Source organism: Pteropus alecto, unplaced genomic scaffold (genome assembly GCF_000325575.1).
Source record: "Pteropus alecto unplaced genomic scaffold, ASM32557v1 scaffold101, whole genome shotgun sequence".
Lineage (NCBI taxonomy): Eukaryota > Metazoa > Chordata > Mammalia > Chiroptera > Pteropodidae > Pteropus > Pteropus alecto.
Genome location: NW_006432945.1, coordinates 11,938,796 through 11,948,440, shown reverse-complemented (window position 1 = coordinate 11,948,440; position 9,645 = coordinate 11,938,796).

The following is a 9,645-nucleotide window of genomic DNA, read 5'->3' as shown; positions in this document are numbered from 1 at the left end:
TATCGCTTCTGAGTCTCAAAATGCTGTTTCGAAATGATTGCCAGCGACAATCATTCGAGAAAAAAGGCTTCTGATGTTCCAAAATCTTGACTTTTCTCATGTTCCAAAGTTTGAAAAGACTCTGAGATGAAAGCTCGTTCCGTGTACACACGAGCTTGAGAAGGACAGATGAGATCAGACCGTCCTGCCCGGCTCGGCGAAGAGCACGGTAGCAGATAATCGAAAAGAGAAAGAAAGGAACTTAGGGGCCAAGTCTCAGGGAAAGGGAAGCTAGAAACTCCCGAAGAGTTTGGGAATCTAAGATCGGTGGGGACCTGGGCCTTAAGAGCCAGACAGGGCCAGGGACACCAAAGCACCAGTGACCCCACGTCCACAGGAGGAGGCACGTCCGGGTGGAGGCGAGTGTGGCACGTAGAGAAAGGAAGGCCCTGATATCAGCAGCACCCCGAGTTTCCCCATCCTTGGCATGCCTTTGGGGAGGCGTATGGGATTTTTCCACATAACGAGTCCTGAGGAAGTAGCCCCTGGAGGACTGGCGGCTGCAAAGGGGCCCCCCAGTTTCCGCGAGGAGGGAGCAGAATGATCTGAGTGGAATTCTCACTCCAGACCATGTGAAACCACCAACGCCCACATGGATGCCGGAGGACACGTGCAAAGCCCCACTGCACCGATGTTACGTGAGCCCCTGGGAACTTAGAAGACCCCCAGGAGGGGGTTGGGAGGGGGTCGACTGAATGGGCCGAGCTCTTACCGCAAGGCCTGATATTAAAATATGATAATTAATTCAAGTTATAAAAAATAGATTAATTTATATTTGACATGTTTGAACTTACGAACTTAGACTTTATAACTCCTACATGCTTTCTTTTTTTTTTTTTTTTTAGCTCAAGTAAATTTTTTAAAAAACCATGGAAGCTGTGAGTGATCCTACGTGGCATCCGGGTCCCTCAGAGATGCATCAGACTCTAGTCGGTCTGCACGTCTGAGCTTCAGGAGTCCTGCCATCGGTACGACTTCCGACGCCCACTCTCTTCCCCTGCCCCGCCCCCCAAAAGACAATGCAGGTGATTTAAAGTAAGTGAGAAATGAGAGTGAATACTGGGTAGGGTGGGACAGAGTCTGACCCCCACCCCCACTCCTAAATGGTCCTAGAGCCATAGCCTGCCTATAGCAGCATCTATATCCCTTTAATAAAAATCTATTAGGCAGAATGGAAAAACACTGCACAAAATGAGCAACCACACAAATCCCTTTCGGGGACACTAGTTCTGCTGCTTTCTGCCTCGGAGCTACTGCTGAGTGAGAAGAGGAGGCCATCGTTAGCTCAGAGCTGCTGGCGATGATGCTCCCCCAGCCAGTCCTGCTGCTATGGCGGCTGTAGTTTGCAGCTCTGCCTGTGACAACTGCTCAGTTCTTCCACTATGTGCCCACACCCCCAACCCAGCCTCCAGCCTTCTCAGAAAAAGCTGCAGATTCAGGAACTCTGCAGCCTCTCGCTGGGTGGGACCCAGCTCTTCTACACGGGCAGGTCCCAGGGCTTCTAACTGCTCCCAGCCGGTCAAAGGAGGCTCATCCAGGACCTCACTGGGTTAGGCCCTTCCTGTGGCTGAACTCTTCCAGCTCTGAAACAGACTCGACTTTCTCAAGGCACCTGCTAAGAATGGGGAGCCGAAGAAAGCAAAAGAGCCCTAACATAGAGGGTTTGGCATTTTGAGTCAGCTCTAGCCTAAATGTAATTTGAATTTGAATTTAAAAATCTCAGTCTCTCAGAACTAAGCGGGAGTTTCATCACCTAAAAAAAAAAAAAAAAGTGATATTCTTGGCCAGCTGCATTCCCTTGAGGGACCGTGAGGATTAAGTTAAATTTGATTAATGGAGGAAACAAAAATTCGTCGGTTATAAAGTGATATTTAAATAGAAGTTATTGCATGTTTCTACATTAAATCTGAAAGGTGTCCTCTGCAGCTTTAAATAAGTGAGAAATATGTGATGTAGTTGGATTAAAGATATATTAATCTTTTCTAAAATAACTAATCACAGCTGGGACAGGTAGCAGGTTTAGGGAAAACAAAGGCTGCCTTGAATATTTTCTCTCTAACCAAATTTAAATGGAATGTTTGCAAGCTCATTAACTTTAATATTTGCAACTTGCTTGCCTCTGAATTTCCTCCTTCCATCCGGAATAGGAAAAGAAAATGATGATGATTTTTGCAGAATCCATTTCACCAACATTTATGGGGCATTTGCCAGGGGCCAGGCAATGCTAGTGATACAAAGAGGATTAAAATGCAGGCAGAGTCTTTGAAGAATTCAAAACTATCCAAGGATACGTACTCGCAAATATATCTAATATAATGAGAAAACAGTGGAATGGCTGTAAGCGTACCATATACGGGAAATCCAGGGAAAAGACAGTTAATTCGCCCAAGGGTGGGTCAAGGAAGGACAGAGAAAGACAGGTGACGTTAGAAGCGAGGCCTCCCAGGGCGTGTGGAGGTCTCCCCCGTGGAGAACAGGCATCCTTGGCAGAAGGAAACACAAACTCGCCACTATGGAGGGGCCTCGTCGTGTTCCATCTCTTCGGTTCTGGGAGAAGGGCAGCTACAGCCACGTGGGACAGAGCGATTGGATAAGAAGCTGAGGAAATGGACGGGAGCCTCGCGCAGGAAGAGTCCTGGATGCAGGCTAAATAATTCGGTTTTTATCCCGAGGAGTCCTCGATGCTTTTAATGAGGGCAGTGACGTGATTCAAGAAGGACAGGGGCTTCAGCTGGGGACAAAGAAACCACATAGGAAGCTATTATCATCGTAGAGGCAAGATGGGCAAAGGGGTGGTATTTTTCTTCTGGTTTAATCTAGACGCAGCAGGCTTACACCTCACCAAATAATTATTAATGGGCTAACATAAAATATAGTTTGAACCATATGAAATTGCCATTTTTGTAGGTCAACAATGGTTGAGCTTCGGCAATTTCACAGGATCCGGTATAATATGAAATGACTGCCCATAAGCTACTCTGAATTTAGGAGACATACAAGAAGCACATACCTTACAAGAATTAAATTTCTAGTACTGGAGATCATATCTGTGTAACTTGCTTTGTACATTATCTACCACAGAATTGCCTATAGCTAGATTCTTAATGCTCTGGCAAGGAAAAAATCTGTCAAAAATATTGCTTAGTATTTTGCTATTTCTTCTGTCTCCCCTTTGTTGTTTGTTTATTGAGAGGTATGTCATAGAAGAAAAAAAAAATCACACTGTACATAGAATTAGAGGAAGAGCCGTGAGATTCAAGACGGTAGGAAGAAGGGAGAAATAAAATTGAGGGCAAAATTTGCAGCTGTAACTGGAGAAAATGAGATTTACATTGTGGGGGGTGGATTTGCCTGAGGAAACTCGAAGGGGATCTCTCTGGATTTCAGCTAAGAAAAGAAATTCCCGGCCAGCGTTAAGTAAAGGAAGATGACATTCGGAAGGAGCTTCTGGTGTGGGGAGAAAACCTGGGAAGTTTTGGGGTGAATATTTCTTTTACCACAGACGCAACATAATCTAGTTTGAATCCAGTCTCAGTAACAGCAACCCTCACGCCGACACTCGCTGTGCACATGCATGCACACACACAGGCATACACACACACACACACACACACACACACTCATCCATACGCACATACGCAGTTCCTCTTCGACTGAAAATTAACATTAAACTGTTCTATTCGAGGAACCAGGATTTTGCTATCACACCCAAAGAAGTGACAAGCTGCAATTTCCCACCATGTGGTGCTATCCAGAGTGGGGAAAGAGGGAGAGCAACCCGAACAGGCAGGATGCGAGCGGGCCTGGAAGTGCCGCGGTTACGTTCGCACGCTCGCCCCCACCGCCACGGCCCCTCACCCCTGCCATACCATACGGCGGGCCGCACCTGTTCAGAGAAATGAACTTACACACCGAGCACACCCCGTGGCTCGCTCCTGGAGCCACAAACATTCACAACCTACAGAGGGAGTAAATGGTCTCAAATCAGGGAGACTTTTCAGATCAAGAGAAAAATTTTTAAAAACCAACAGGTCTTCTAGGTTTCAGACTGGGTCCTGTTGTTTGAACTTACTCGCCTATACCTGACCCCAGAGTTAACCTTGAGGTTCCACCATGACCCAAGGTTTACAAGAGGGGAGGGCAGAGGCAGAGGCAGTACCATGGTCCCGAGAAAGAGGCACGAGAGCCGGCAGAGCCTGGGGTGAGACAGGGGCTCGTCTGCTCTGACACGCCAGAGAGGCAGGTACGACCACTAGGCTGGCCACAGTACTTTGTGACTCCTCCCGTAAAGAGAAGTCTATTTCCCCGACCCTTGAACCTGGCTGGCCTTGCGACTTGCTTTGACTAAAACTGATGCTGTTTGTGTTCTGAACCTGAACTTTGAGACCCCGTGGGAACTCTAAAACCATCACCACATGAACCAGGTCTGCTAACCTGCTGGGTGACAAGAGACAAATGACCTACTACCTCAGCCAACAGCCAGCTGACTGCCAGGCAGTATGAGTGAGGCACTAACTGCCAGCTGAATCTCGATGCAGGCGCCAAGCCAGTTGAGACACACAGGAATTCCCAGCAGATCCTACCCCAAGCTGTAAACTAAATAAACAGTTGTTTTAAGCCACTAAATTTTAAGGTGGTTTGTTATCCTGCAAAAACTAACTGATAGAAAGGTAGCTAAAAAAAAGTGCACGGTAAATTGTTACTTAGAATTCCCACAGAAGAGTATCATCCAGAAAAAAAATTTTTTCCTAAATTTTGCAGAAAAAAAATTAGTAAGAGTTTCTCATTTTAGTTATCGTGGATAGAAATTTTCTAAAAGGCATTATGCAATTTCCTATTCCTTTAATAAAATAGAGTATGATTTAATATTTCTTTAGGGTTATAAAATGGGCATAAAGTGATCACACTATGCTGTAGTTACATGAAGACTTCAAGGCTCTAATGAGCTCTGTGGAGAGAAGCCAGAGTGGTATGAGCTGTTGTTTCTCCCCCATAGATGACATCTAAGAGTTTCTGTAATATATACTATGTCCATGGACAGGAGTCTCAATATTACAATATATCGATTCTCCCCCAAATTAACCTTTATGTTCAATGTAATTCCAATAAAACATTAAAGTTCTTAGAAAGCCTATTCTAAAATCCACATAGAGGAATAAAGATTAAGGAATAGCCAGGACCCTCCTATAGAAGAGAACAATGTAAATATCAAGATATGCTTAAAAGCTGTGTAATTAAGTTAGTGTGGTATGGGTGTTGAAATTGATCATTTAACTAAAGAAACAGAATATAGAACTCAGAAACAGACCCATGCAAATATGAAGCCTTCATGTATGAATTAAGTGTCACTGCAAGTCAGTGTGGAAAGAATGGATGATTCAATAGATATAAGGATTTAGGAATATTAAGATACATACATATTCGCCTAGAAAAAATTTGATCAATATCTCATACCATATATAAGGCGGATTACAAAGACCTCAACGTGAAGCCAAAAACTTTAAACAGTTTGGAATACGTGAGAATATATTTGTAACATGGGTTAAAGAGTTTCCTAAACAAGACACAAAGAGCAGTAAGCATATGAAAAATATTAATTCGATCACTTTACAATAAAAAAGATACAGCACAGAGTGTGAGGGTATTGCAACATATTTAACAGACAAAAGATTAGTTTAAAAATATATAAAGTACAAAAATATCCTATAACCTAATTTCTATTAGGTAATTACATAGAATAACCTAATAGAAAATTAGGCAAATAACGTAAATAGTTATTCTACAGTAGAAAAAACTTAAAAGACAAATATTTGAAAAATGTTCAATGTCATTGGAAATTCTGAAAATGCACAAAAATTAACCATTTTTTACCCCCTTCAGAGTGTGAAATCTACTGAATTTGGTAATACGAAGTGATAGCAAATAGCGAAACAGCGAGACCCCTTATGTTCTAACAGAGACATAAATGTATGTGCCCACTTTATTGTCATTGTGTCGCACTGAATATGCTCAAGCCCTGTGACATGGCAATTCCATCGTGGGTATAGTCACTAGAGAAGCTCTCACACTGGTATATAACAGCACATGAATGGAATAAAAGTGTTCAGATCAGTATTATTTGTAATAGCAAAAAGCTAGATATCATCTAAATGACAATCGACAAGAGAATAGATTAACAAATTATGGTGTATGTGAAATATAATGTTGTATGGCAGTAGAAATGACTGAATTCCAAATATAAGAACATGAATGAATATATGAATATTTTCTTCAATAAATATATAAAGCATGATCTATATGCCAGGTACTACTGTTCTAAGTGATTTACGAATATCGATTGATTTAATTCCTATAAAAATACACCGAGATAGGCACTGTCATTCCCTCCACTTTGCACAAGAGGACATTGGGCACAGAAAGCATGTGGACATAATTAAATGAAAAACAGCAGGTCCAGAAGACTACGTACAGCATATTTTATTTTAATAAAACTAAAAAAATAAAACAATATTCAACATTATATTGGGGAGGATACTTAAGAAACTTTTTTCATAGAACAGATGAATTATATGCACTCAATTGAGGAGAGTAGTTATCTCTAGGAGGTGAGCTGGCCCGCAGGTGGGAAATAGCTTTAAAAGTCCTGGTAATGCTCATGACAGGTGGTAGACTCATAGTTGATGATTATATCATTACGCTTCACAACTTATATATGCATTATATATAGTTTTGCTTGTATCAAAATTATATTTTAAGAAATGTAGCACCTGCATTTTGTGACATTTAGATTAACTGTTCAGAGAACTATTTTGCTTATTTGCTGGTTATCAGCTGCTCTCCAAAGAGATGGAATTGCTTGATAGCTGACATGCAGAGAGGCAAAGCAAAACTATGTATCTTTTCAGTGTGTGTAGAGTCATTATAAAGATAAAGCAAGTTCAAATCAATGCTTCCATGGGAATGAATGATGAAAACATGATTTATTTTGGGCGCACTAACTGCAAAAGCCAATTTGACCATCGAGAAATATAAATTAGCAGTTTCCACCTCATCTCCCTCAAACCAATAAGCCTACCTTATTGTAAGAGTCGGAGTAATAATGGCAACAAAAATAATGACAACTTCCAGTTTCAGCTCCAGTTGAGAAGTTGTCATACTTGTTCTTATGACAAGAAAAAGTGAGACAAACTGTAAATCAATGACATTTCTTGAAACCAGCAGAGAACTGAGTTTATAGGCCTTGAAACCAGCAGAGAACTGAGTTTATAAGGCTAACTGCCATCCCATAATCTGGATAGACAGGCTCATTCAGAGAGACACATCTAAGATCTGCTTACCTGAAGCAGAAGCTGCTGAAGTAACTAATAGAAATGCTTAAATGGAAATTTCAATGAACTGTTGATAGTTGAGTGTAGACTAGATTGAGAGTAAAAAAATCATGAAGATTACAGTCTAAGGGGTTCACCAGGTGTTCATGAGTTTTACCTCTAAGCATCCCGCTAGGTTCTCACAGTGGAGATCCAAGAAACATATACTTGCAGCTCTGGCAAGGGAGAGGAGGGGAGAAAAATCACTGTGAAATGTACCCAGAGCATTCTCCATAACAAAGGCCTACCTTGCAAGTGACAAGACATTATGAAAGCTTTATCCTAGCTGGAGAAGAACATTCCTCCTACTCTAGACCCTTCTAGACTTCCTGTCTCACTTTAAGGGAGGAAAACAACAACAACAACAACAACAAACCACTGAAAAAAACACTTGTGAGAGTCAGAGGCCAGAGCTACAAGCCTAGTAAAAGAATGAGATTTAATCATTAGATTGTAAAATACTTCCTCTCCCCCACATCTGACCAACACACCAACGGGAAAGCGGAGAATAGTGGATTACAGTTGAAAGAGTTGTAAGATGCACACTGTCTCTGAAGATAACTCTTAGGTTATCACAAAATCAAGAGAAAAGACAATAACAAGGACACTAGAGGAATTTGATATTTCAAGGCACCTACAGCTACAGTAAATACTAAAAACATTTATAGCCAGATTAATATAAATGCTCACAACAGTGGCCTGTATACCTCAGTACCGGTTACTTATTACAATATGTCCAGCTTTCAGCAAAATATTATAAGACATGCAGAGAGAGAGAGAGAGAGAGAGAGAGAGAGAGAGAGAGAGAGAGAGAGAGAGAGAGAAGAGAGGAGAGAGAACTATAAAGAGACAAAGCATGCATTAGAATCGGACTCAGATATGACACAGATGTCAGAACAATTAGTTAGGCAAGGAACTTCAAGTAACTATGATGAATACATTAAGGGCTCAAATGTAAAAGCAAACAGTATGCAAGAGAACTGGTAAGCAGAGAGATGGAAACACTAGGAAAGAGAGAGAGAGAAGAGAGGAGAGAGAACTATAAAGAGACAAAGCATGCATTAGAACCGGACTCAGATATGACACAGATGTCAGAACAATTAGTTAGGCAAGGAACTTAAAGTAACTATGATGAATACATTAAGGGCTCAAATGTAAAAGCAAACAGTATGCAAGAGAACTGGTAAGCAGAGAGATGCAAACACTAAGAAAGATTCAAGAGGAAATGTGAGAAATAAAGAGCACTGTAAAATAAAGAATGCTTTTGATGGGCTGATCAGTAGACCGTACGTCGCCAAAGAAAACGTCATTGAGGTTGCAGAAAGGTCAACAGAAACTTCCCAAACTGGAATGCAAAGAGAAAAAAAAGAGAAAGAAAGGCAATAAAAAACTATAATAGAACATTCAAGAAATATGGGACAATTTAAAAACATGTTGCCTAATGAGAATACTAGGTGAAGAAAGAAGTGACAGAGAAGAAATGTTTCAAGAAAGAATGAACTTTCCAAAATTAAATAAAGACACAAAACCACATATCCAGTGATCTCGGAAGATATCAAGCAGGATAAATAACAACCAAAAAAAAAAAAAAGGGGAGGGGGCAAACAAAAAACAGAAAAAACCACACCTACGTACGTCATATTCAAACTTACATAAACCAAAGACAAAGAGAAAACCTTGCAAGAAATGAGAGGAAATATCACATTACCTAAGACTTACACTAGCTATCTCATCAGAAACCATGCAAGCAAGGAGGAAATGAATTGAAATATTTAAAATGTTAAAAGAAAAAAACACACAAATCTAAAATCCAAAGCCAGTGAAATGATCCTTCAATAGTGAAGGAGAAATAAAAACTTTCTTAAACAAACTGAAGAAATTAGCCCTTAGCATACTTGATCTGCAGGAAAATGTAAAAGTTCTTCAAAGAGAAGAAAAATGATACACACCAAAAGACACAAATTCACATAAAGCAATAAAGGCAAAAAAACAAAGGCTTATTTTTTGTTTTTAATTGATCTAAAAGTTAACTGTTCAAAGTAATAATGCTAACGACAATAGGTTAATTATAGCACACAGTGAGTGAAATGAATGACAGCAATGGATGGGAGGAGGAAATGGGAATATTCTGTCATAAGATATCTATATTACAAGTGAAATAACATAGTGCTATTTAAATGTGGACTTAGATTAGTTTTAAATGTATGTTGCAAAGTCTAGGGCAACCACTATTTTTTTA